Source organism: Rhinolophus ferrumequinum, chromosome 28 (genome assembly GCF_004115265.2).
Source record: "Rhinolophus ferrumequinum isolate MPI-CBG mRhiFer1 chromosome 28, mRhiFer1_v1.p, whole genome shotgun sequence".
Lineage (NCBI taxonomy): Eukaryota > Metazoa > Chordata > Mammalia > Chiroptera > Rhinolophidae > Rhinolophus > Rhinolophus ferrumequinum.
In genome coordinates this window covers 12,109,866-12,136,218 of record NC_046311.1, presented here as the reverse complement: position 1 = coordinate 12,136,218, position 26,353 = coordinate 12,109,866, and the positions used below count along the sequence as shown (strand labels likewise).

Below are 26,353 nucleotides of genomic sequence, written 5' to 3'. Positions count from 1 at the left end.
GTTTGTTGCCAGCCAAAGCTGAAAGGACACTGAGCGGCATGGCTGCTGTAAATGTGTCATCGGGAGGGTTTCCTGAGGCAACTGGTGTAGGGGTGCGGAGATTGATTGACAGCCTTCTAACGAGCATCCTGTTAAAGCAGCCTCTGCAGCCCTGGCTTTAGACAGGGAGTGAAGCAGAAGCCTGGTGGGGGTCGTGAGTGAGCACCTGAGAAGGGACTGCCTGTGTTTCCGCCTGGAGGAAGGGTCGGCTCTGAGCAGCACTCACGCCGACGATTAAAGAGCAGCCATGACCTTGGGCGCCTTCTTGCCCACGAATGGCTGCCTGGTCAGTAGCCACATATGACCTTGATTGACCTCGGTGGTAGAAACGTGGTGATGTGTGAGTTCGGGAAGCAGCTGTCTCAATCTTGTCATGAGAGCTTTAGAGCCCGTGGGAAAAACGAGGGTGTGTTAGCCTGTGGTCTTTTTGCCTCTCTTCATCCTCGGTGACCGGGAGAAAGGGACAGCTCCTGAGCATGAGGAGATGTCTGCACTGGTCCGCTTTCCTCTGGCGGGCTGTGGTTGCCAACGGCTACTGGTTAGGACCAAATCCCTGCGGGCTGGGGGCGTTCCTTGAGAGAAAAGTCCAGCTGGGCAATGCTGCCCGGTTTTTTCTCTCCAGAAAGCAGGACAGGGTGCCTTGTGGTGGACCTCAGCGTCCAAGGTGTTGATAATAGTTGGTTTTAAAGAGAAGGAGGGACAGCTAGAAGCAAGCATTGTTTCTCTCAGGTAAGCTCATGCTTTTGAGGCTCAACTGCTTGGTCGTGAGAAGGACTTCGCCCCTGACGAGGGTTAGAAGCTCAGGTCCACGCCGACTGCCCCTGGGATAAGCAAAAACCAAACCTAGCGACACCCTCACTGATCAGGAAGCAGGGTGGTAGTGACTTTGGTAAAATATTAAAGTGACCCGGGCAGAATGCATCTACTGGCGTTTTAGAATATGGTGTTTGCTATGATTTGGAAGTTTTACTGTAAAAGCGAAAGTCAATGATTCTCTGACAGCTGGTTAGGATGCTTTTCATCTGGGGGGAAAGGAGATCAAATAGGCCAGGGTAGTCACTTGACTGACAGGGCGCCCTCCTGGTGCAGCTGGAGACCAGGAGGGCACAGAACTGGCCCTCAACTGGATGTTCGGGGCCCAGGAAGCTCAGAGCACAGCGTGCTTCTCCCCCAGGTCAGAGAGAGCTCCTGGGAAATGTGGAAATGCAGGGCTTCCAGGTGGGTGATGAGAGAGGGGAGAGAATCCTGTTAGTGCACCCTCGGCCACCCACAGAGAAAAAGCCGGGGGTGGCCTGTCTTATATGTAGAAACAAAGAGCTTTCCCTGGCAGGAAATAAATCCCTGCTCCTGTTGGATTTAGGAGGATCTGTTTGATAAGCCTGAGCCAGATCAGGGCCTGTCTTCAGAGGCAGTCCAAACCACGCGACCTCTCTGACCCCAGTAAAATCTCTGAAAGGCCCTCCAAATGGGCCCGAAGCATGCCCTGTATCTGGGCTCTCGCCAGGTGTCCTCGGGTACACGTTCCCCCACCTGCTCTCCCTGGGGTTTTTCAGGACTTCCATATGCCCTTTCTTGGGTCTTTCCATTCTAGATCTACCTTTCCTCCATCGGTTGGCTCAGCCGGTGGCCTCTGAAAACTTGCTTTCTGTCGGGAACTTGGGAACTTGGCAGTGCTGCACGAGTGGGGTACCTGAGGCATTGAAAAGCGCCGCGCCTCACCTTAGGTCAATTTGACTGCACACTCCGGGGGTGAGAGAGCTCAGAAAAGCTCTCCAGGATGTCCCGCTGCAGAACCACCGCACACGTGTATTGCCGGAGCCTCTTCAGTGATTCTGCTCTCGTCTGCCTTCTTGCTTCCCGCTCTTGCCCCACCTCCCCCACCCTGTCCTTCTGGGCCACCGGCAGAGTAGAGCCACAGCATGCTGGACATGGTCCTGCTCTCCCCGGCTCTCACTCGCCTTCTCTCACTCGCCCAAATTCCATGCCCTTTGCCACTTCCTGAAGGCCACACCAGCCAGTCGCACTCGCGGCTGGTGACCCAGGGGAAAAAAAGCCAGCCATCTGGAAGCTGCCATGCAGGCAGCTTAGTGCTAGCCTCTCTCATCTGACGCCTCCCGGGAGACCACCGTGAAGGCTCAGAACAAGAGTAAAAGGGACTTGTGATGGAAGAAAGGGGCAGGCAGAAGCCTGCAGGTGGGAGAAGCAGGTGGGGCCCCAGGTACTAGGTATGCAGATGCCCAGAAGTGCCAAGCAAGGCAAGGCTGAGATTCAGAGACACAGATGTCCTCGTAGGGGGCTGTGTTTGGTGACACAGCGGTGACATGTGCGCTGCAGACATGCGAAAAGTTATAAATGGACTCAGTGGCAGCAGTGTGTGCACAGGTGGGTTCTCAGAGCTGCAGAATGTTTACGGCCCCCTGGAACCGTGCCCCCATCTGGGAAGCACTGGCCTGTCTGGCATCCCTGGGAGGAGGGCACACGCATGAGCGTCCAGGGACCTTATTCCCTTTCTTAGAGCTATGAGGACCGAGGGCAGGTGGATGCCACCATATGCCCTGAAGTAGTCAGCCCAGGTAGGTCCCCTGGGAAGCTTGGTATCCTCTAAGAAGGACACTGTCCCGGCACTCTGGGTGTTTTCCACCTAGAACCGGACACTGCAAATAGTTCAGGGCAGGGGACGTCGGAAGGATGTCCCGTTGATGTGTCCCTGGGGACAGCTCACCTGGTTTGCAGCACAGAAATTGGACCGAAGCTCCTGGGCATAGGGTGGGTGAGTCTCTGGGGAGGTCTGGGGAGCAGAGGGAAAGGGAAGGGGAGAACTGTTCTGGGGGAAATGTTCTCATAACTGGGAGTCGACACAATTCAAATGGAAAAGAATTGTCTCAATCCCAGAACAGGAAGTAAGGAAAGCCATTATCCAGATGTGTGAAGAGAGGAAGTGTTTGTCTGTGATCTGTGTTAAGAACGAGCTGGAGGAGACACAGAGTGATGCAGGCCAGATGCGAGCAGGCAGCTAGCCTGCCAGTGGACGGCCCGGGCAGCCACCGCTCTTCGTGTGCCCACTGGGCACAGCACATACATCAGATGGACCAGCCTGATAAGGAAGGTACAGCCGAGAGAGGATTTCTGGAGAATGTGACAACTCTAGAAATCATGGGGGGAACGGTTGCTTTTGTTGTAGAGGGAGTTAGGGCAGTTGTGTCACAGACAGTTGGCCTTTCTTGCGGAACAGAAAGAGGGGGTGCTTCCTCCAGATGGTCTGCAGGCAGGCCCGGGTGCCTTGGGTCTCGTTCTAGGGCAAAGAATTCCCATGCTGGATTTTCAGACAGGTTTCTCCCTGGGTCTTTCCCTGCATCCCCACTCAGCTCCCACAGCCTCCTGCAGGCTCCCCTTCCAGACTGAACGGCACTTGGGGGTCCTAAGCATGTTCGGGAAGCTCAGGTTTCCCATGGAGGTGCTTGGAGCGATTCCTGAGTCCAGTTTCCTCAGCATTTGCCCCTGGATCAAAGTCGGCAGCAGAGAGCATTCTCTGGGTTCGGCTGTCTTATCCAGATTCCAGAATCGTACGAAACATGCAGGCCTCGTGTCCTTTGATTTTATTATTATTAGTTTTTTAATTGGCTGCTGAAAATGCTAGTGTCTTTCACATTCATTCACAAGCCGGGTCCTCTCTGCCCCTGCCCTCTGCCTCGGCCACATCCCCCCACGTCTGCTGAGCTAGAGTGACTCGTGGCTTGAGAGCAAGTGCCGCTGGGGACGTGCAAAGCCGGCCTGCCCCCTGCACAGCTCCTCTCAGCCCCAGTCTGGTTGGGCCCATGGCAGCTTCTGCCTCCCCCGTCTCTTTCTCCTCCTCCCCCACATAAACAAAAGCAGAATTTCCTTCTGCCCCTCCAGATGGGTGAGTTTAAACGGGAGGTGCCATGTCCAGAGCAGCTGGAACCTTGTAGCAGGCGGCCCCATTTAAACGGCCTTTCTGCCCTGAGCAGGAATTTCTCACTGCCAGAATTAACAGGAATGGCAAGGAAATTACCCTGATTTCCTTTGGAGTGTTCCCCTGGACGCGGAGTCAAATGTGAGGGGAGAACACGTCTTACAGTCGCCTGGCAAGCCCAGAGCTGTTGTCCTTAAAAGTACCTTGACCGCAGCCTCCCAGGCCAGGGGAACACAAACAAAGGGAAAACCGTTAAAAGCTCTCCGTAAGCAGGCAGACGCGGTCCCACCTGCTTTCTGAGCAGCCAGGCCGAGCCTCTATTAGCCGGCCGTTATCTCCGTGATGGGAAATCCAGCTGGATCTGGGACGTCTGCGGCCTCCAGAGTGTCCTTACTGTAATAAGGAAGGTTACAAAAGCATTGCTGGTGTTTGCACCCCGGAATTCTTTGCATTCGCTATCGGGTGGATTGCCTTACCTAAAACCATGTCGGCCGAGAGGGTGTTGGAGGAGACGGGAGGAAAGTTGAATTTGGCTGAAGAACCAAATTCTGAAATCCCTTTAGAACTTCCTTACGTTACAGACTATCGCAGGAATTAGACGCGAGCCAGTTTTCTCATTAGCTTGCCAGAGCTTCTGGCAGCTTCAGCTAAGTGGCTTTTCTCATGGTTCTCAGAGCTGGAAGGGATATCCGAAGTCATCCTAGGCTCATTTTGCAGATGGAGGGTCACCCTCCTTCCCACGCTCTAAGTGGCTGAGCAGAGACTCAGAGCCACGGCCATGGTATGTATGGTGTTGCCCTTACACACGTAAACCAAACTTGCACTGAGGCTGAGCCCTTCCTGCGTGGCTCTCCTGGAACTGGATTTCCTTCCGTTACTCTGACAGGCACCTTCTGCTTACAAGGCTAGGGTTTTGCAAGTACCGTGGGCCGTGGCCGGGATGTGACGTGATGAGAATTTCTCTGCAAGGCGAAGGGCTCCGTTGTGGACTGAATGTGTCTGTACCCCCCAAATTCAATGTTGAAACCTGAGCCCCATTTGTGATGGTATTTGGAAAGGAGCTCGTTGCGGGATGATTAGGTCATTTGGGAGGAGCCCTCCTGAGTGGGATTAGTGCCCTTATGGGAAGAGGCTGGACAGCTAGCTAGCTCTCTTTCCCCACAGGAGGACATAATGAGAAGGCAGCCCAGGAAAGGGCTCTCACCAGAGCCCAACCACGCTGGCACCCTGATTTTGGCCTTCCAGCCTCTAGAACTGTGAGAAATACATTTCTGTTGTTGATAAGCCAACTGGTTTACGGTGTTTTTATTACCGCAGCCCGAGCTGGCTAACACATGCCCCCCATTCTCCCAAGGTGTTCGGTTTCATGCTTGAAATCCTTGTTCATCTACTGCCCACCGCTGATGGAAAATTCCAGACCAAAAATCTGAGGATGGATGCACGTTCTCTGAGACCCTGGGTATTTGCCACCAGCACCTTCCAGGGAAGAGCCCTCTGCATCCTGCCCATTCTCGGGCACAGAGGACACGCTCCACATTGCCTGGTAGGGCCAGCAGAAGGGCTGTCGGGGTCTCGAGGGGCCATGAGATGTGGCACTTTGTTCCCGACAGCAGAACAGAGCACAGTAGTTCCAGGGGGCCCGCATGACGATCTGGGAAGGGCCTCTTTTGGAAACCGACACATAATGCATGGATATAGAGCGAGGGAGGATCTGGTTTTCTCAGCAGGGCCCTGGAAGCATTACAAAGACATCGTCTTGCTAATCAGAACCACCACTTCTGCGGTGTTGAGAAGGGGCAGGTGTCAGGTAAGCCTGGTGGCTCCCCGACGTCACTTCTGACCACGGGCAGGAAGGCGGGTTGGTCGCTTTTGAACTGAGCTGGGAACACGTCGGGCTGTCACAGTCCCTGCAGATACTGAGCTAAAGTGTGGGGCACGCGGGGCCTTGTGATGCCGGCTGTGTGACGCGGGCGGAACCTGTGCCCACACCTTGGCCCTGGCGTCCTCGGGTAGGCTACGGAGAAGGAGGGGACAGAGAAACGGCGGGTGGTCTTTGGAACGGAAACTGAATAATAGTGTCCCCTGCATTGAGAGCATCGTGGGTCCCCGAGGACTCTTCACATGGGGCAGCTTTAAGACTCACTGAGGACCAAACAACAGGACCCCTGCCTGGGACCCAGAGGCACGCACAGGTTGGTTTCTGGTGACAGCCTTCCAGGCAGGAGCGCGAGCGTGCGGGGTAAATGACACCTAACGCCCCTATCCTGTGCACAGAACAGTGAGGCCACCCCGCGGGGGTGCTGCACCAGCAATAGGCTGGGCAAACACTGTCAAATGGCCTCTGGTGCCTCGCCCTTCCGAGTGTGGTCTGAGGACCAGCGAGCATTGCGTCACCTGGGAGCCGGCCACGGACGTAGCGTCTAAGCCCGGCCAGGTGACACCTGCACATGCGAGGATTTGATGGTTAGAGTGCATCAAATTGGTAGCCTTTTAGGCGACCTCATCTCAGTGCCACGCTCTCTCCTAGCTACATGGTGCAGCTATAGAGCCATATGTGTGTGTGTGTGTATATGCATGTGTGTATGCATGTGTGTGAGTATGTTTATGTATGTGTATGTATATGTGTGTGTGTGTATGCATGTATGAGTGTGTGTGTGAGTATGCATATGTGTGTGTGTGTATATATACACAGGTGTATATGTGTCTGTACAGGCAGGCCTCAGAGATATTGCTAGCTTGGTTCCAGACCGCTGCAATGAAGTGACTGGTAATCTTTTTGCTGGTGAAGGGTCTTATCTTCAATGTGTACAGCATGCAACATCTGTGAAGCGCCATAAAGCAGAGTGCAGTAAAAAGAGGTGTGCCTGTATGCACATATGTATAACTTGGTGGGGATGAGGGGAAAACGTTTGTTTCATTTTTGTTTTTCCATGGAGGCATCTTTAGAATAGCTCTCTTGCCTTGATTTCGGAATCTCTCCTGTGGTCCCTTATTGTCACCCATGCTTTATTTACTGCCCGTGCAAAGCCAGAAGGCTTCGAGGGGTCTTCGGCTGGCTTCCAAAGTTTGCTGCTAGGTTTCATTCAATTCCTCTACAGCTTAGAGACTAGATTTCTGTGTAGACATGGTTGGTACAACCACCACCTGTCCTACCTGTTAAAAGAGACTCCACTCTAGAGCAAATGTTTAACTTGACACATCGTACGATCTGGTAAATTTTTGGCTAAACTCCAGAATGTCAGGCTCTTGACAAACTTGCTGGTCAACCGGAATTCTGTTTGCCTGTGAAATGGGGGTTTTCCATGTAGGACATGGAAGGAAGCAGCAGGACCGAAACACTGAATAAATATGGGAAACACTCCCCAAAAGCCCCTGCAGCAGAGATCTTGGACATCCTGAAAGGGCAGACCTAGGTCCTTGACCTAGAGCTTGGAAATGCTGAAATTCCTGTCTTGACTCGCTCGGTCTCCCATTCAAGTTTTCTTTCTAGTTTGGAGGTGGAAGCGGATGTGTGAGTGACTGTGCTTTTCCTAAGGGTGGCTTCTTTCCATCCTCGCTGCCAGTTACCTGTATGTGCAGAGTCCATCCACGGCTAACCCGTTGGTGGAGTTACACAGTTAGCAAGTCAGCCTCTCGATTGACTTTTGGGTTCGATGTGGTAGGAATCATTTTCTCTTTCCACGTTTAATCCGGTACTGCCCAAGGTGTAGAAGACCGATGCAGCCCCCAAATGCTGTGTGGAAACTGCTGGAATCTGAAGGTGTGGAGTGAGCCCTACCATCCAGGGCCCTGGTCACTTCTTGGTGCCATATGAATGGACTCAGGTGTCCTGAGAATCTGGTCCACCTCTGGGACTTGAGCCTGGTGACCGCCTGGCCTTAGTCTTCAGTATTTCTTGGTCTCTGGTCTTTGTTGTGCATATAATGACTCCTGCAAAACGATTACACAATTCATTTCCTTGTGAGAGGTAGCTCAGGAAAGAAAACTCCCAGGGCTGGTCCCCAAAGTGGAAAGAAAATGTAAGAGCCTTCCCCAAAGTGATCCTATTTTCAAACTTGTGGACTTTCATAGGGTTGTAAAGATTCCTTTCAAAGATCAAGCGCGTATTGTGGTTTGAAGAGCCAGACGCTTCATGCTGCCTTGGGCCAGTGAATTGCCTTACACGCTGGGCTACGCATCATGACCTGATCCCAGCTCTGAGTTTTCATGCATCCTGAGGCTGACACTCCAGCTGTCCCCGTGGGAACCAAATACAGTAGTACCTCAGTTTTCGAACGTCTCTGTTGACGAACATTTGGGTTTACAAATGCCGTGAATGTTATGGATCTATGGTATCATTAGATCGTAAAATTCACGCTAAATTTGTAGTTGTAGGGGTTGATTTTAAAGGTCTGGAATGGATTAATCCATTTTGTATTACTTTCTACGGAGAAACCGTGCCTCGGTTTTCAAACGTTTCAGAACTCGAATGGTCTTCCGGAACAGAGGATTACATTCGAAAAGTGAGGTACCGGCGGTAATGGGAGAGGTGATAACTGATCAACCACCTGCGTCACGTGATTCGGGCTGTGTTGGCCCAGACTGAGAGAACTTCCTGGCAAATGAGAGTCCCAACCCACTGTGATAATTGTAGAGGAGCAATGAAGACTGCAACTAGGCAAGTGCCGTCTTGCAAAAGGGAAATGAGACAAGTGGCATGCATTTTAGACTTAGGATGTTAACATTGTAGGACAGATTCTAGAATGGTCCGTCAAACTTAATCTAGGAGTGCTCAGGATTAAAAGAGGCAATCCTACAAGTTAGCCAAGAATCTACTGACAACAGGTCATACCCTACAGACTGCGAAGAGGCCGGGAATGTAAATTTCTCCACGGTTTCTGGAAAACACTTACAGTCCTAATGGGAAACATGGGGAACTGTGGCTGGAGACCGCTGCTGTTAAATGAACTCGAACTGTTGCACAGCTTACGCAAAGCATGATTATTGAGAGAGAGATATCTACCTGGGAGAGAGGCTTCCCACCTGCCATGAGGTGCCCTGCTTTCACATTTCAGCCGTGACCTGCATGTGGAGAGGGGTAGCGTGCTCATCAGACATTGTGATGGGACAAAGATGGGAGGGAGGCCGGTGTGCAAACATTCAGACTACACAAAGTTCTTGATCACCTGGAAAAGTGGCCCAATGCAGCAGTATGTGATTGCATTTCATTTTCACCCAATCCTGTAATACTATCATTACTAGTTGCATTTTATAGACAGGAAAATGAGACCCAGAAATGCTCCATGGGGAAGTGGCAGAGTCAGGCTTCAAGCCCTGTTTCATCGTTGAGGTCTGTGCACTAACCGTATGCCTCACGGCTTTCCAGATGGCATTTGATCGGAGTTAAGTCCCAGAACAACCAGATGTAATGCACAGGATGCTGGGAACAGGGCTTCTTGGCAGCCTGTTGAAAAGGATTCCTGTCATTGCTAGCAAACATGTTTGTCTCTGCTTCTTTGTTGTACTTCATTGGCAGACATTACTAAGCGATCCCAGGACCCTTTTCTACTGAGCCCCAGCTCATAATCCTTCCTAACCTTGTAGGCAGCCACTACCAATAGATTACGGTTGGTACAAGGGATGAAACTGATTTCCTGTGTACAAACCGTCAGGGTTAGCTGCATGTTCACAGCACCGGTGCATTCTTGGGCCACATTAATGAACATGAGCCTTGTCTCCAGAAATGAAGAAGGCAGTGGTAGCTCCATTCTGCCCTTCACAGGTAAAGCGGGAGATTTGTCTTCGGTATTGGAAAGTCCATTTTAAGAAGGACTTCAGGAGCCAGGACCGTGTCCACATGTGAGAGAAACAGCTGGAAGAATGGAGTGTCTTTATTTTGAGGAGGTGTTCAGGGGAACACGAGCACTTGGGGACACATGAGAAACTGCCAGGGTGCAGGGGGTCTGTGCACGACCCGGATGGCAGAGCTGAAACAATGTGCTTGAGTTACAGGGTACAGATACAGACACCAAAGAGGTTTCAGCTCAGTGAAAGGAAGAAAGTCTGAAAATTGGAGCTCTCGAGAAACGTGAGGGACAGTGTCGATTTGCATAGAGCTGGCCACCTCCAACCAGGTGGGATTCTTGGAGTATGAGGAAGTTTAATCTCTGGTCTCACGTCAGACCCTCCTGGTGTAGATTCTGTGAACCCTGGACAATATGGGGGTCAACAAGAGACCGGGATCTGGGCAGTTCACACAGCGGACTCACAGAGCCCCAGGCAAAGATTATGGCATCTATCTATCTATCTATCTGTCTGTCTGTCTATCTATCCATCCTTATTGAACAAGAGTAAATCTCACAGGTTTATTATATAAGCTTGTTTTCATCTATAATTTTCTTTTCATCTGTTAATTCATTCAGTTCTCTTAACCACCCCATGACATAGGTCCTCTCATTCTTCCCGTTCTTCAGGTAAGGAAACTGAGGCATAGAGAGGTTAAGCCATTGCCACAGCCCTGGAGCTTATAGGTGGTGCAACTGGAATTAGGAACCAGCGGTCAGACCTTGGAGCCCCCAGTGTGAACCAAAAGAAAGGGCTTTAGCACTTCCAGAGCGCTTTTCCGTGCATTGTTTCACTTGAGAAAATTACCATGGTGTTATGGTGCATTTGGAAGTAGGGTGGTGCATAGCAGGCTATGTGTCATGCAGTCTGGACTGTTAGATGCAGAGCAGGTTGGCCCAGGAGGACAGGGGAGGAGGGGACTGTAAGAGCAGTGGAACCAGGAGAAAGGGACAAGGGAGCTGGGGACACAGCTGGGTACAGGCCCTGGGGCCCTGGGCAGGCCTCAGGAGGAAGTGAATGTGACTGGGGCTTAGGAAGGTCTCATCTGGTGGTAGCAGTAGCAGCATCCTGAGCAGAGGGGAGGTGGTGACAGCGCAGAGGCAAGAGCAAAGCTCCCAGGCTGGCAGGAAGAACGGGCCACGGGCATCTGTGTGGCAGCGACTGTCGGGACGTAGGGGAGCAGGCCCCCACTGTCTCCCAGAATACAGGCCTCGGAGGTTCTGCCCAAATGTGTGGCCCCAGTTGCAGCTTTAATGCAGACCCTTGAGGAGTCAGCTGTGAAGGCTGCTTTGCCCCAGGTTAAGCCAGTCACTTAACCTCCCCACTCTTCAGTGTCTCCATCTGTATAATGGGCATACTGACTCTTCCTCCCTCAGGGCAGTTTAGGAGGATTAAAGGAGACAGTGCTGACTTCCAGGACCGGAATGAAATGTGTAGACTCACGTTTCCCAGCTCCTCTCCTTTAAATACAACCGAATACCTAGGAAATTATTTAGTAGACAGCCGTAAAAGGGCTCAGAAAGCTGGAAAGAGGAAGGCAGACAGGCCAGAAGCCTTAGGACCTGAGGTATGAGCACACGGTGAGTTTCTGGTTTCTTACGTCCGATGTATCCAAACTGGGCACCGAGAAGCCTGCAACCTGGAGCCATCAACAGACGTAGACACTGGACTGGGAAAGGCAAAGCCAGACAGAGACCTCGTGGGGAGCCCCCACCCCCGCTCCAAACAGGATGCCTGGGGCTGGCTGATGTGCCTGCAGCACCAGCCGTGACCCTCAGGTCAACCCAGCTCCTGCCCCGTCACCAGGACACGGGCGGGCAGCCCAGGGAGCCAGTAGAGCGAAGCCCAGTGTCCCCTGCCCTCCTCCCTGGGGCATAAGGAGACCCAAGCCCAGAAGCCTTTCCCTCTTGCACCCTGCACCTGTCCCCCAAGGGAAGTGCCTTCTGCCCCTGTGGATGTCACCAGGAGGAACTGAATGGGAACCCAAGCAGCACCAGGAAAACAAGGCTGACCAGATTAGCACTGCAGGCCTCTGAGTATTAAAGCATCATGGGAAGTCAAGCCCGCAAAACTAGGCCAGAGCCTCCCCGATAAACCTAAGCCGGGTGACTGCTGCTAAAACAGAAGATTAAATAGGAGTAGAACTCACCTGACGTCATAGCCCCAATGTCCAAGATACAGGTGAAAAATCACCTGCCAGACCAGGACCAGCAAAAGCACAACATGAACGAAGAAAGCCAATCAGCTGACCCTACTGACAGATGTTAGCATCGTCTGACAACAGTTGTAAAACATAAAAATGTTTCAACAATAGAAGAACAGAATGATGTCCTCCGTTCTGACATTCACGGAACAGTCGTCCCGCAGAAGGAAGACACAGTCTCTCCCAGCGCCTGTGGAACATTCACCACGGTAGACCGTATCCTAGATCACAAAATAAAACTCAGTAAATTCAGAAGAATTGAAATGAAGCTGAATACCCGTTTCTTTTCAAGATCGATAGCAATAACACCAGATGCTAAGCCAGGCCTCTGAAAACTGGGTCCCTTACGTGGTACTGGTGGGAACGTAAAATGGGATGGCCCCTCTGGAAAACAGGTCCAAAGCTCCTTTTAAATGAACACTTACCGTAAGGCCCAGTGAGTGCACTCGTAGGCGTGTTTCCCAGAGAAATGAAAACGTATTTTTACCCAGAAACGTGTACAGGAATGTTGACAGCAGCTTTTCGTCACAGGAGCCAAGCAGTTGGAGCTACCCAAGTGTCTGTCAGTGGGTGAAGGGTCAAACAAGCAGCGGGACAGCCGTATCATGGAACAGTACTCAGCAATAAAAAATGGACGGGTTACGGGGACACACAGCCGCTTGGGTGAACTTCTGGGAAATTACACGGGGTGAAAGCAGCCAGTCCCAAAAGGACGCATACTGCTGGATTCCATTTATAACAACACTCGTGAAATAACGTAATTATAGAGAAGGGGGATAGATCCGTGGTCGTTAGAGTTTAAGGGATGGGGGAGAGGGTGGGTGTGGCCATAAAGGGGAGTCTTGGGGTGATACTATGATTTCTTGATTGTGGAAGTGGTTACAGCAAGCTGCATGTGTGATAAAATTGTATAGAACTACACACACACACACACATCCAGTGCTTGTACAGCTGGGGAAATCTGAATAAGCACTGTGGATTTCCTGCTTTGGATATTGCACTAGTTATTCTGCAAGATGCTACAACACGGGCAGGCTGTATGAAGGGTACAAAGGACCTCCCTGTAGGTTTCTTTCCAGCTTCCTGTGTATCTATAATTATTTCCAAATTGAAAGTTTAAAAAAAAAAAAAGAGAGAATGCCTCGAGGGTCTTTTAAAAAGGCAGATGTCCAGGCCATACCTCATACCAAGTAAGTCAGGATTTCTGCAGGTGACATTCGGGCATCCGTGTTTTTTCTGACCTTGCTCAGGTGATTCCAACATGCAGCCACGTTGGAGGGCCTGTATTTATTAGTGTGAGGAGCTGTCATCGTCGACGTCCGTCTGGTCGTCATGGTTACACCTGCCGGAATAGAGCCCTTTCTCTGTGCCGAGCCCTGTGCGAAGCCCTCTGCGTCCATCGTCCGTCTCACCATCAGTAATCACCACTATTCTTTCCTTAGTGCCATCGCTAGGTCTCTCTTCCTGGTGGACCGATTGCTGTCTGATGACCCTGGAAGCAGAAAGCACTGAGTTCCCTCATCCTTACACAGCGGCACTCGCCTCATTCTGAAAAGGAGCCTGAGTTTCATGGGTTCTGGTTTAGTGCCACCTCCTTGCGCCTTCCCTGTAATGAGAGAGCAGAGACACTGAAGGTTTGGGGAGAGGATGCTATGGGCGCTTCTGGGGAGCTCTGCTTTTTCAGACGGGGGTCAGACGAGTCGGCTTTGAAAAGCGTTCACTCGTTAGTAGTTGAGGCTTCACATTTCCTCCTACCTGAGATGGTCCTTTGTGGTTTGCACATGTCTGTGCTGATGGGCTCTGGTGCCCTCTGGGACCAGGACAAATGGGGTAGGGGACATGGGAGTGGGAACGAGGACCCTCGGCCACTAGGACTTGAGCAGCCATAGATATAGCTCACAGGACGTGCTTGTGCAGAGGGCGTTCTGCTGGACACTTGGGTTGATTCAGAAAGAAATTTCAACATGGAAGCAGAGAAAGGCCACACTGGGGTGAGTGACTGAGTTTGTTCAACCTCGTGGCCCAGGCAACAGGCCGCTGTCTGGGAGTCGGTCCTGTTATCTTATTTGGGGGACAGTACAGCCTCGTCACAAGGAATGTTTATGATAGGAGGTCATTCTATCACTGTTTCCACTACCTTCAACCCCCTCTCTCCCCACTACCCGCCAGCTGTCTCCCGTCCAGCACCCTAAAAAGAGAAAGCCTTGGCCGTGAAAAATAAATATTTATATGCCTGTGACATTGACAAGAATGAATCTGTGTCGGGGCTGGAGGGTGACGAAGGGAAAGAAAATGCATGAAGCTCTGCAAAGCAGCCAGCTAGCAGGTCTGCCGCGTCGCCCTCCTCGGGGGCACCGTTCACAGACAGTGATGTCACCCTAGAGCTACAAGCAGCGCTGATGTGACATGAGGAAGGCGGAGAGTGAGCTGGTGGTTTCGTGAGACCAAGAGTCAAGTGACAAAAGAAGACCAACATGTAGAGGTGAGTCCTGAGGTCCAGCGTTTGCGCCCTGCCCTGGGTCACGTTCTGTCGTGGCCCCCCTGCAGGTCTGTGCCCTGGTCTCTTTTTATGCATTCACGATCAGAGTGTTTGTTCTTTCTCCGAAAGAATTAGGGTTCTCTTGAAGATCTCAAAATAGGGGAAGGGGATCGGATGGGATTCGCGATGCATGAGCCCTGGGCTACCTTTGGCACCCTACCTGGAGAACAAACCTTTGATCCTGGGAGTGGCCGAAGCTGCGGACAGCCAGCTGGGCCCTGGACAGCGCACATTTTAGACCAATTTTATTATAATCTCTGCTCTGTCAGGCTTGCCAAATTTGACACTAATCTCTTCTATAAACAAGAGTTGAAAGCAGATATTTAAATAAAGGCCAATCTCAAAATTATTTTTTAAAAAAAGGAACCAGGACAGCAAAGCACTCGGTACCCTGGCCATTTCTGGCTCCTCTTTTTCTCAAAAAGTGCAGCAGAGTCCCACGAGGCCAGGTCACACGTGTCTGGAAAGAGAGGGCACATGTGGACAGCCCCTGCCCTGACTTTGGCTTTGGAGGCATTGGAGCGACGGTTTCTCTTTTCTGCTAGAAGCTACGGAACCTGATGGCACCACCCTTTATTGACACCGAGAGGCTTTTTGTCTGGAACACCTCTTTTCCTTTTCCATCTCAGATGGGGTCCTGTGAGGAGGGCCTTTTTTCCTGTTTTAATAACCTATTATCAACTACAAAGTTGCCGCTAGTAAAAATATCAATTATCGCTTAGGCAACACTTTTGGCATCACTTGAAACTGTATTTCATCCTCTCAACATGATAGCTGCCCTGAGCCAGAATTCAGAGAGGGTTTGAGGACAAGTTGTGTACACAGTCATTAAGACGGCCAGAAGAATATATTTTTATCCTGAAAATTGAATGCCAGTTAAGCAGTAGTGGTTTCTGCAAGAAGCCTATAATTTATACTAGGGGAAGTGAAGATTTTTTTTTTTTTTTAAAGATAAAAAGTATTGGTTAAGAAGAGCCTCGAAAAAAGATAAAGGGAAAAAGAAAGAGAAGCAACAAAGCCACCAACATCTCGGTTGTGTGGAAACTTCAAAAACAAATCCCTGGTGTTAGAGAAACAATGAGTCTATACATACAATACTTCATGGAAAATCACACAAAATCGTGCTTCATAATTTAGCCGCAGACGATTACCGTTTCTGAAATTTGTCTCTTCCTCATAATAGTCACCGTCAGGATAGACTTTGCAGATGAAACGTTTGGGCCTTGAGCTTTGTGTGCGTCCAGAATCGACTCATAGCCATGCCCTCCCTGGCCTCAACCAAAAAACTGGGCGTCTGGGCAAAAACAAAGAACAGTCAGAATTTTTATTTTGACTAACCAAGAACTGATTGTCCTCAACCGTTGGTTGCTTGGCTGCAAAGCTTGACGAGAACTCTTGGCGTGTGTGACCAACTTGGACTTCTTCTTGGAACGTGTGGGCAGAAGGAGAGAAGAGGACAGGGGGACAAGCGAGTGACCTCAGGTATTTGAGCTGCGTCACATCATAAAGGTGGTGTCCGTGCATGGAAGCCACATGAAGGCCAGTCTCCGGTGAGAACAGGAAGGAGCTGCGGTGTCGGTCTCTGACTGAGGCCTATTTCTAGAGATGACATTCTCAGCCCTGGAGGTACAGTCGACTCATTTGGGAGCCCCTGCAAAATGCAGGTCTCCCCCAGAAATCCTGATTTACTTGGTCTGATGTGCAGCCAAGTTGGGGTGCTTCCTCGTGTTAAACAAAAACCTTCAAGACTGAAAGGTGTCCTGAAAGGAAGGGTTTATTGGGCCACATGCTAGCCAGACGAGACCAGGTCCTGGGCGGGCCGTCTGAACCAGGGTTTGATGGAGAAGACAACATGGCCACCCTCCTGGGGTCGACGAGGCCCCTTTATACAGGGAGTTTGGAGAAGGAAGATGTAAGTTCTGAGAGAGTTTACATCGGCTGTAGATCAAGGTGACATGGGTTCAGCTCTGGGACGGTGTACAGTCCTCAAGGAAGACTTGTTTGCTACTTTTGGATTGACTGTGGGCAAAGTCCACAAAGTTGACCAGTCAGCAGGGTGTGGGGGCATCTAGTGGTCAGCTATTCTCTCCAGATAATCATAAAATAGCCACTTGGAAGTTCATTCAAAATTTCAACACACATTCAGGAATGTAAGCAGTCTTCTGTTGGTTGTGGCTTCCGGCTGTTAACCGGGTAACCTCCCTTCTCTCTTCCTTCCACCCTCCGGCCTGCTGTAATTAATTTAGGACATCTCAGAACCTTTCCATGACATTCGTAAAACCATCAGCGTGGCTCTCAGGTATGCTTCCTGGACCAGCAGCGTCAGCATCCCTTGGGAACTTACCAGAAATGCAAATTCTCATCCTTCCCCTGGTCCCCACCCCTCAGACCTACTGAATCAGAAACTCTACGGTGAGGCCCAGTGACCTGAGTTTTCACAGACCCACCCCGGGATCCTCAGGTGTGCTGAAGTCAGAACCACTGGTCCATACTGTAGCAGTGGTTCTCAGGCCTTAGTAGACTTTCGATTTCCCTGGGAGCATTTACGAATCCCGACGTTCTCATACCAATGAAATCAGAACCTCCGGTGGCGAGAGCTAGGCATCGGAGTTTTCTGGAACTCTCTGGGAGAGTCCACTGTGTGATCATGTCTGAGAACCAGTGCTTTACAGAAGTTGAACTAGGTCCCTCTTGGTCTCAAGATTCTAGAGTTTCCCTTTGAAATTCTGTCCTATCTCCCTAGTGCCAAGTTACATTAGGCAGGACGTAACCTGCCAGAGAGCCCAGAAGCGATGACATAGAGTCATTGTTTTTCCTGGTGGAAGGAGTGGCTGCTGGCTTCTGGTTTGCCGTGTACTCAGGAGAAAAGGTTCACAGGACACTGTCAGACTCCCACTGCCATCTAAATGGTAGAAGAAGAGACCACAGATCCATGGGGGTAAAACCTCCTAAGAGAAATTCTTAGATACAGTTAAGCTAGTTTTATACTGTTCAGCCTATTAATTTCTGAGCGCTTATCAGAGCCTTCTGTGTGGTCAGCACTGGGTCAGGGTGTGGGGAGATTCTGGGCCGCTGAGGGGTAAAGAAGAATGACAGGTCCTGCCCTAGGGTTGCGGGGGGTGGGGGGGTCCCTGGAGAGAAGGACCCTGTCCTTGGGAGTTTGGGCAGCAGGGATTCCGCTCAGGCAGAGAGGGTCACGGTTACTGCAAGGGAGAAAGCGACCTGCAATCTGGGAGGATTTCAGCTGGTGGGACAGTGGGGTGGGGTGTCCAGATAGGGGCCAAAGGCACTGGGGGAGTCATGCAATTGCCTGCTATGGGGCCCAGGCTGGGGTCACGTGGGGTGACATTCCTCTTGGGACTGGTCAGTGGCACGCACTATGAGGTGGGATGAAGAAGTACACCAGCCGACATCCACACCCCCCAACCCACCTCCCCCTGGCCCCTGGGCCAGGTGGAAGAGGGGGAGTCTAAATAATTGAATCATAAAGCCGTCCTGATGCATGGTTCTTAAGGAAGGGAAGGAGGGGGTGGCCATTAGGAGCCGGAAGCAGCTTCTCCTTAGGGTTTTTGCAGCCTGGAGTGGCCAGTGCCCTTTGATGTCCCTGAGGGGTCTTTGAACTTTGAAAAGGGTGGGTTCTCTCTGAACAGCAGGCTCCCTCCTGCAGGTCAGCTAATGCCCCCCTCTGCACTGCCTTTGAAGGGGTTAGGAAGTGCCGGAGGCTACTTTCCAAAGCCCATTAAGATGACAGCTTCTGGAAGAACTGGTGACTGATGGCCTCGGAGGCGGGCAGCAGGGACCTAGGAACTACTGTGTGTTCCCCCCACATTAATCAATGTATTCAGTGCCGTCCCAAACTAAAAAGACTTTTTATGGAACGTGACAAACCAAAATCATATGGAACAGTCAAGTTTTCAAAATGCCTAAGGTAATTCTAGAACAACAACAGAAAAGATTAAGGAGAGGAAGGAAGGTTCATTCCTTCCACTCGTTCTATTTGCCTCGTCTAACGCAGGGTGTTTTCTTAACACCCTACAGCCTTCTCGCCTGAATCAGTATTGTCCCCTCGGAAATAGCCACTCATCCTGGGAGACCGTATTCTTATTCCATCAAAGGAGCCATCATTCTAACCTTCTCTGGAACTTCTCTGTGGAATCAGTTGTCTGTGCCCCACCCGCCTCGTGTAGAATGTTTTCCCAGGACATCAATGTTTTCCCAGAAATCAACATAGCTTTGTGGATTTTTTTTTTTTTTTTTTGTAAAATTTTTATACATCACTGGGCTCCAAGCCCATCTGACACACGATGGCATGCCTTGGCTCTGGATGCAATCAATCACTGAATGCATGTTATAGGAAGGAAGCCAGGAGCCTCATGGGGAGGTACCACTCCTCTGTTTCCTGTGTTCTGGTTGGGGGACCTGCCCAGCCTGGCGTCCCCTTGTGCTAATGACCCAGTGAGAGGAAGCACACGCTTTTCATCAAAACAGACCAGGTGTTGGTGTGCCCTGTGCCCTGCCCAGCTCTGAGTGCTGCTGGAGGACAGGCGGGAGAGGCCATCTCCCTAAGGACCATCTTTGTCTCATGGGTGTAGGACCAGGGGTACAGGGGCTGGCCAGCCGGGAGGAGCTATTAGTGCCAGAAAGCAGCTTTTCACTGAAACGGCCATAGCGTCAGCCCTATAAGCCTGTGTCCCTTTAGCAAGCCCAGGCTGCTGGAGGCACAGGGGACTGAGCCAGAGTGTGGCCTAGATCTGCTGCAGGGAGGTGAGAAACAGGAGCCTGTGCCGTGGGCCACCATCTTTATTCTCTTCCTGTGAAGGGCCACACATGGGGAAGACTGGTGGTCATCAGGGTCACCCTCCGCAGGTGTCCCGAGGGCGTCTGCGGTCCTGGGCAAGAGATGACCATCTGCTGAGAGCAGTTGGCTTCTCTGGCTTCCGTGAAGCCTCTCTTCAGGGGTCTCACCCTTGAATAGGTGTGAACTGTTCAGTGAGCTCACTATGGATGAACAATGGAACTTACAGGTAGTTGGGTGGGGTGGGAACTTTTCAGCTCACCAAGAGCCCACCTTCCCTTTCGTATGGCGTCTCCCCACTTCCCTGATTAACTTTGCAGCCCTCTGAGGGCACCTGGGTTTTCAGTGCGGCGGCCATAGCACCCCTTCATTCAGGCATGGGCTTGGGGGAAGTGAGGGCATCATTTCTTCTGTATGTTCCCACTTGCCGGGCACTTTGGTGTATGTTTTCCCATGTAACCCTCGCCTCTGTTCCTTTAGGATGTCAATTCCATGAACGCAAGCGTCGGGCCTGTGCCAGCAGCTAGGACAGTGTCAAGTCATTGAGGGCATTTGACAGATACTTGCTGGATGAATGAATGAGTGATGTGAAGTCCAGTTGACCCTTGCACAAGGCAGATTTGAACAGCACCGGCCTACTTTAAACACATGGACTTTTTTCAATAAATACATTGCAAAATTTTTGGAGATTTGCCACAATTTGAAAAACTCATGAATTAACCTTTCGGTTTTCTTCATAACATTTTCTCTCGCGCTTACTTCACCGTGAGACAACAGTGCATAATACCGATAACATACAAAATAGGTGTCAATCAACTGTTTATGTGATCGGTAAGGCTTCCTGTTTACCAGTAGTTGAATTCGGGGGGAGTCAAAAGTGATATGAGGATTTTTGATTGCATGGGGGGGTCAGTGCCCCTAAACCCCCGGTCAACGTCAAGTGTATTATTATCCCTGTTGAGTCGTACGTAGCTCAGGAGACAGGTTCAGGGTTGTCACATTGTTCTCTCAAGAAGCAGAGATGGAATTCTCATCCAGGTCGGTCTCACTCCAAGGCCACGAGTCTTTTCACACATAGCCCTCTGCTTCTACGTGACAAGGGGGGTTACACATCTTCCTTTTCGACTGTTTACACATTTTCATCAAAACTATCAGAAAATTGCAGACTGGCTGGAACTCGGAGCCAGCTGCTCCGTGTGCAGGCGTCCAACAGAATGGGAGGTGGTGGGGGAAGGTTCCGGAAGGGGAGAAGCCTCCCCTGTGAGAGGTGTGGTGCCTGCTGTGGTTACCGTGGCTGGGTGAGATGATTTCAGAGACAGAAGGCTGGTTGAGATCACGGTGGGTGATCTTAAGCAAACCACTCCAGTTTCCCAGCCTCCAAAGGTGTCCATCGAGGAGAATGGGGGAAATGACGGCTGCCCCTTTCTGTGTTTCATCCAGAGGCTGTAAGGACACATGTGGTAATATCAGCGAAGATTCTCAGACGATAACAACACAAGGACACGGCCTCTTGTTCAGAGATAGGCTCTAAAGTAATGATGAAAGGTGAAACTAGTTCATCCAAACGACCTTTGAAGATCACTTAGGAAAGTGCCGCGGTCGACACCCAGACTCTCTCTCTAGGTCCGTCACAACCAGTCTTCTGCTCGCTGTTGGGCCTGGAAATGTTCCTTTGTTTGAGCATCAAATAAAATGTTAACTTCACATAGGTCAAGACTCAATACCTGTGCCCGTGTTGTATGAAAAATGTGTATCATGAAAAACCAGCATCACGTCAGCGTTGACACCAGGCTCACAGAGAGAGGCCCTGAGACCCCCAGGGGGGGGTCGATATGCAGCTTTGTCACACCCCCACTCTGGGATGCACATTTATGCACCAGCTAATATACTCACCAGCCAGAATAAGAGACTTTCTTTTTTTTCTCCCTCTCTCTTTATCTCTTCATTTTTGTTAAAAGTGAAAAGCCCATGTGATGTGAAGTTTCTGTGTATTTGTATATGTATGTATGTATGCATGTATGAATAAACATACATACATACATACGTACACACGCACACAGACACACACAATTTCAGGTAAGACTGAGGGGAGGCCAGACCTGACTCATATACCCGACGTCATAATTCCTTAGTATAAATTCAAGAATTTGAGTATTTTTGTCCCTTCAGCACACTGCCTCGCTAAGAGAGACAGTATATGCTGTATGCGTCATCCATTTTCACAACTAGAACGTTATTCATTAAAGCAAAACACGCTTCACACCAATGCGATATTGATTGTTGTCCACCATTGGAGAGTCAGAAACTCGTGCTGTTTTAGGATTGTCTGTATTGTGGTGATCCTATGTGCCTAGGAGGTAGAGACCCCAATCTAGTCTGATAGTTGCAGTGCTACTGAATTCCTGGGAGCTGATAGGCTCATGTTTTTTGTACAGAAAACCCCCAAAACTCCTCGGGAGTGAAAGAATTTCGATGTTCTTGTTGCCTGTTTGTTTTGTTCCCCAAAATGGGGTTATTGATGATTGTGTCATTTAACTCAAGTCTTAACTTGTAGAAACGAGTGCAGCCTGTTATCCGTAGTGAACTTGAGGTAAAGTTTCCGAGTAGCCAAAGACTGAGGCTACATACAGTCTGCTTCTTGGCAAAGAGGTAGGGACCGTAGAGAATTTCCTTTCTAGTGCAAAGCTGATGTTTTAATTATTATGTTAATTAACGATAACTAACACAAACCTGCCTACAATTTCCTGGAAACTGCCGTGGGCCCGTCATGTTCCTGCAGCATCAGTGAAGATTTAGTGAAAGGTACTGGCAGGCAGCGTGCCCCCAGGGCAACTGAGGTAGGGCTCAGGCCAGCCCGCCACCCCTCCAGTGGGAAAGTTACATTCACGGGAGCCATTTCCCTGGGTTCTTCATCCCACCCCAAGCGTTCATTTCACAAATTCAGCCAAGAGTACTTTGAAGGTACCTGATTCCTATGTCTGACATCAAAATCTCAAAGCTTCTGAGAGACGAACCAGGAGGCGGAGAGCCAGAATGGCTGACGTACCACGCCCAGAACATGTAGCCATCGCTCGTGGCTTTCAGGCTATGGGGTGAAGGTAGGAGGAGCCGAACACTATGGGGACTCTCAGAATTCTGTGCATGGCGTGTATTGGATCTCCTGAAGCAAATACAGAAGCAACGAGGTACTTGTTTTAAAATCAAATCAATGGAAGGCCATTGAGTTATTATTGTGTCTGATGAATCTGGGCCACATGTGACATGAGGCCTGTCCGTACCCTGAATTCCACAGTCACTTACACTTAAAATTACTGTGTGTGCTTGACGCTGATCATTTTTGTTAAATATACCGTTGCGAGAAGTAATAGATGCCCTGGGACATAAACCTACAATAGCATGAATTTTTCAGTCAAGTAACCCTTAATTTAAACTAAAAATAGCCTAAACAGTCGCTGATGTGAACCTCAGCCGGACTCCCAGCCCAATGCTGGTTCATCAAACTGTAACTTTATGAGGCGCTTAGTTAGCATTTGAACATTTTTAAGCCGATGCAGCATGATCTGTATTAGAGACAAGCTCCAGAAACCCACGAATCCCACTTGGCTGCCCTTGCTGATGGGAACATTCTTTAGGGAAGACCTTCTCTCGGACCGGCAGAGTGAAACGCTGACATCACACACCGTGGAGACATACGGTAGACGTATGAAAAGCTTTTCTGAGCACTGCTTTACACGTCATTTTGTCTCCTGAGAGACCAGGTTCTCTGGCCAGCAGAGCCTGGCATTGTGGGCGAAGGAGCCTCTTTGATTGGACAACCAACTTGGAAGTGATCACAAATGATACATCCCCCAGACGGGGCGAGGCCATTGTGCCAGGGCTTTGATCTCCTCTGATGGTGGCTATCTAAAATCCTTGTTGTTTGAAAAACCCATCTGGTAGCTGCTCAGGAGATCCCAGCCCACAATGATGGGACACAGATTGTACAAGTGCAAAGCTAGAGGAATCATTGATTCACGTGTTGATTCTGCTAGGATTGGCTTCCCCAAGGTCGGTGACAGAGCAGCTTGATTTAACCCCATGCTGTGCTTACACCTTGTTGTTAGAGTTGGAATGGAGCCGCTCTATTTATGAGACACTTTATTTTTGTAACATCTATGCATTTAATTCACTGAAATCCATCAAAATTTTCAGTAGGTCTACCCATTTGCAAATTCGGTCACTCGTTTTATTTCAAGATATCAGATCAAACCCTAAATCAAATTTAAGGTGACTTTATTTACAGAGGGTGCCAAAAAAATGTATACACATTTTACGAAAGGCAAAAACTATTTAAATTGTAATAATATATACCGATAATAAATGATGAATACAAGTCACATTTGACTTCTGCCATTACAAGAGGTGCTCAAAGTGGTTACCATCAGTGTCCAGACACTTCTGATTACGGCAAACTACTGCTTGAGCAACGTTGACCAAAGTGTCCATTTGTATACATTTTTTTGGCACACCCAGTGTATCCTTTGCTAAATGCACTTGAAAACCCAGTTAGTTTCCTCAAAAGTTAACATGAAACAAAGACAGATGGATGGATGGGAGGAGGATGGAAGAAAGGAAGAACGATGGAAGGATGGATGGACGGACAGACAGAAGGAAGGATGGATAGAAGGATGGAAGGAAGGAAGGTTGCACGGATGGATGGATGGGAGGAGGATGGAAGGAAGAAAGGATGGATGGATGGACGGACGGAAAGAAGGATGGCTAGAAGGATGGAAGGAAGGAAGTTTGCACGGATGGATGGATGGATGGATGGATGGCTAGAGAGCTATAAATATAGATAACAAGCAGGAAAGGAAGTGAAAAGCTGAGTAATGGCACTGAAAAACGGGAGCCATTCAGTGAAGTAACAGTTGGAGACATACCTAAATTATTCCTCTTGATCAGATTTAGCTGATCATTTCTTGATTCTTCATTTACCCCTAATTGGACGGATATCTGATATCTTGGCAGGAGAACAACACTGAATCTAACCAGAGATGGTTTTCGTTGTTCTGTCGAGCAAGCTGCCATTGCACTAGAACTAGCCCCCTGTGTTGGGGATGGATTCTCCAATGTTGGGGTGTGTTCCCCCATATTGAATAGTCTATTCAGTAAGTATGTAGGGAGTGCTGGCTCTGTGCCAGTCACTGGTGGTGGAGCGGAATAGTGAGCTGCCCTGACGGACTCTGGTGAGTCGGAGGAGCCCCTGGGAAATCCAGAGGGAAGGTTGGTGGAGAGGTTGGAGGGAAAATATGGCCATCCCATGTAGGTGGCAGCACAGAAGCACTCTTTTCTGACAGGATAATAGTTGGTAAGTTGACTAATTAGCCAAAAAAAAAGGGTCACGTGGGGAAACATAAAGAAATTATGCTTTGATGCCTTCCACATTTTGTAATTAACTTGAGCCATGAAAATGTTAAATTTTTTTACCAGTTTTGTAGGTGGGGATGGTGAAAGCCTTTTCTTTCAAGGTGGGTGTGTCTGCCCATTAGATTTCTTTGTCACTTCCTCACAAACCTCAACTATAATGCAACGGGTTTGAAATTTCAGTTTTGTTTTTGTTGTTGATTTTAGATCGGGTAAAACTTAAAAGACCCTTGTGAAGCAGTCTGGAGACAGATTTTTATGATTTTTTTCCCCTCTTGTTTTACAGTTGTCTTGCCCACACCTACTTTGGCAGCAGTCTATTTTAGCTACTAGCTAAGTTAGTTTTCATGAAAACAGCTTTACTCTTGGTCTCATGTTTCACTGGTTAACACCACATGTGACCATATGGATTAATTGAAGTAACAAGCATTACTGACACAAATAGATTTGAAAATAAATACAAGTGACGCTTCATAAGCTACTCTCAACTGATGGGAACAGATATGTGGGGGTGATTCAGGCACAGTAGTGCTAGGCTGTGTATTTTACAAAGGTCGGGGATGGCTTCAGCTAAGTCGACTCTGCGTGGTGCTAGGGGACAGCGTGCAGTGGCCTGGAGCGTGTGCAGGGTAAGGATACAGGGGGGCCTCTCTCTGGGAGACGCCAGGAGTAACCAGTGAGCTGCAGAATTGATGAAAGCTGGTGAGAAACATGAGGAAAACTAGGCAAGGGTGATTCTAGAGAAACACTCAGAACCGCTTTCCCTGGTGATCTCTGTGGCGTCTCCTCTCCCAGGCTGGCAGTGATTTGTGGTGAGGAAGGCATGTTGTCCACCATTGTGTCTTCTCTTTCTGGTCCCTTACCTGGCACTCCGGAAACCGCTGTTTTTGAATGGATGAATGAAAGCACATGTTTTTCTCCACGGGGCTGTTGAGAAACCATGGGCATTCTTTTGCACAGTGAGTCTGTCCCCTGGAAATCATGGGTCAGCGAACTACGGGCTGTCTGATCTGGTATGTTCTGTGTCTCAGCTTACCCCACGGACAGCGTGTGTGTAAACTAAGATATTGTTAGAACACGTGGTCAGTCACCCATGTCTAGACAGGCATCCTGTTATTTCCTAAGGATACCTGGGCAGGGAAGGCCACAGGTATGGTCTTGGTGGACCCAGGTATAAGGATGTGAAAGGCTGGAAAGCCACATTTTTCATCCGTTTAGCGATTTGCACTCATGATGTTCTATAAGTCAAAGTCTCGGATGGTTCCCACAAGCCCTTCATGTAGACTTCCCTTTGAGGCAGCAAAATGCTTAGATCGTTAACAGTGGTGTATTTTAGTGTCAAAAGCAAATCTAATCATCATAAACATAAGTTCAAGAATTATGGGCTGGGTGAGAAAGGTGAAGGGATCAGGAAGTACAAATTGGTTGTTACAAAATAGTCACGGGGATATAAAGTACAGTTTGGGGAATATAGTCAATAATGTAATGACTGTGTAGTGTCGGGTGGGTCCTCCTAGACTTATGGGGGAATCACTTCATCAGTTACATAAATGTCTAACCACTATGCTGTACACCTGAAACTCAGGTAAAATGATATTGAATGGCAACTATAATTGAAAA

At 49.5% G+C, this 26,353-nt stretch overlaps 1 protein-coding gene across 1 annotated transcript in view; it reads left to right on the top strand.

Annotated features, from left to right (window-relative positions):
- Window positions 1–26,353, top strand: part of ADAMTS17 (ADAM metallopeptidase with thrombospondin type 1 motif 17) — a 239,517-nt gene that overhangs the window by 104,694 nt on the left and 108,470 nt on the right. The gene's annotated exons all lie outside the window — the stretch shown is intronic.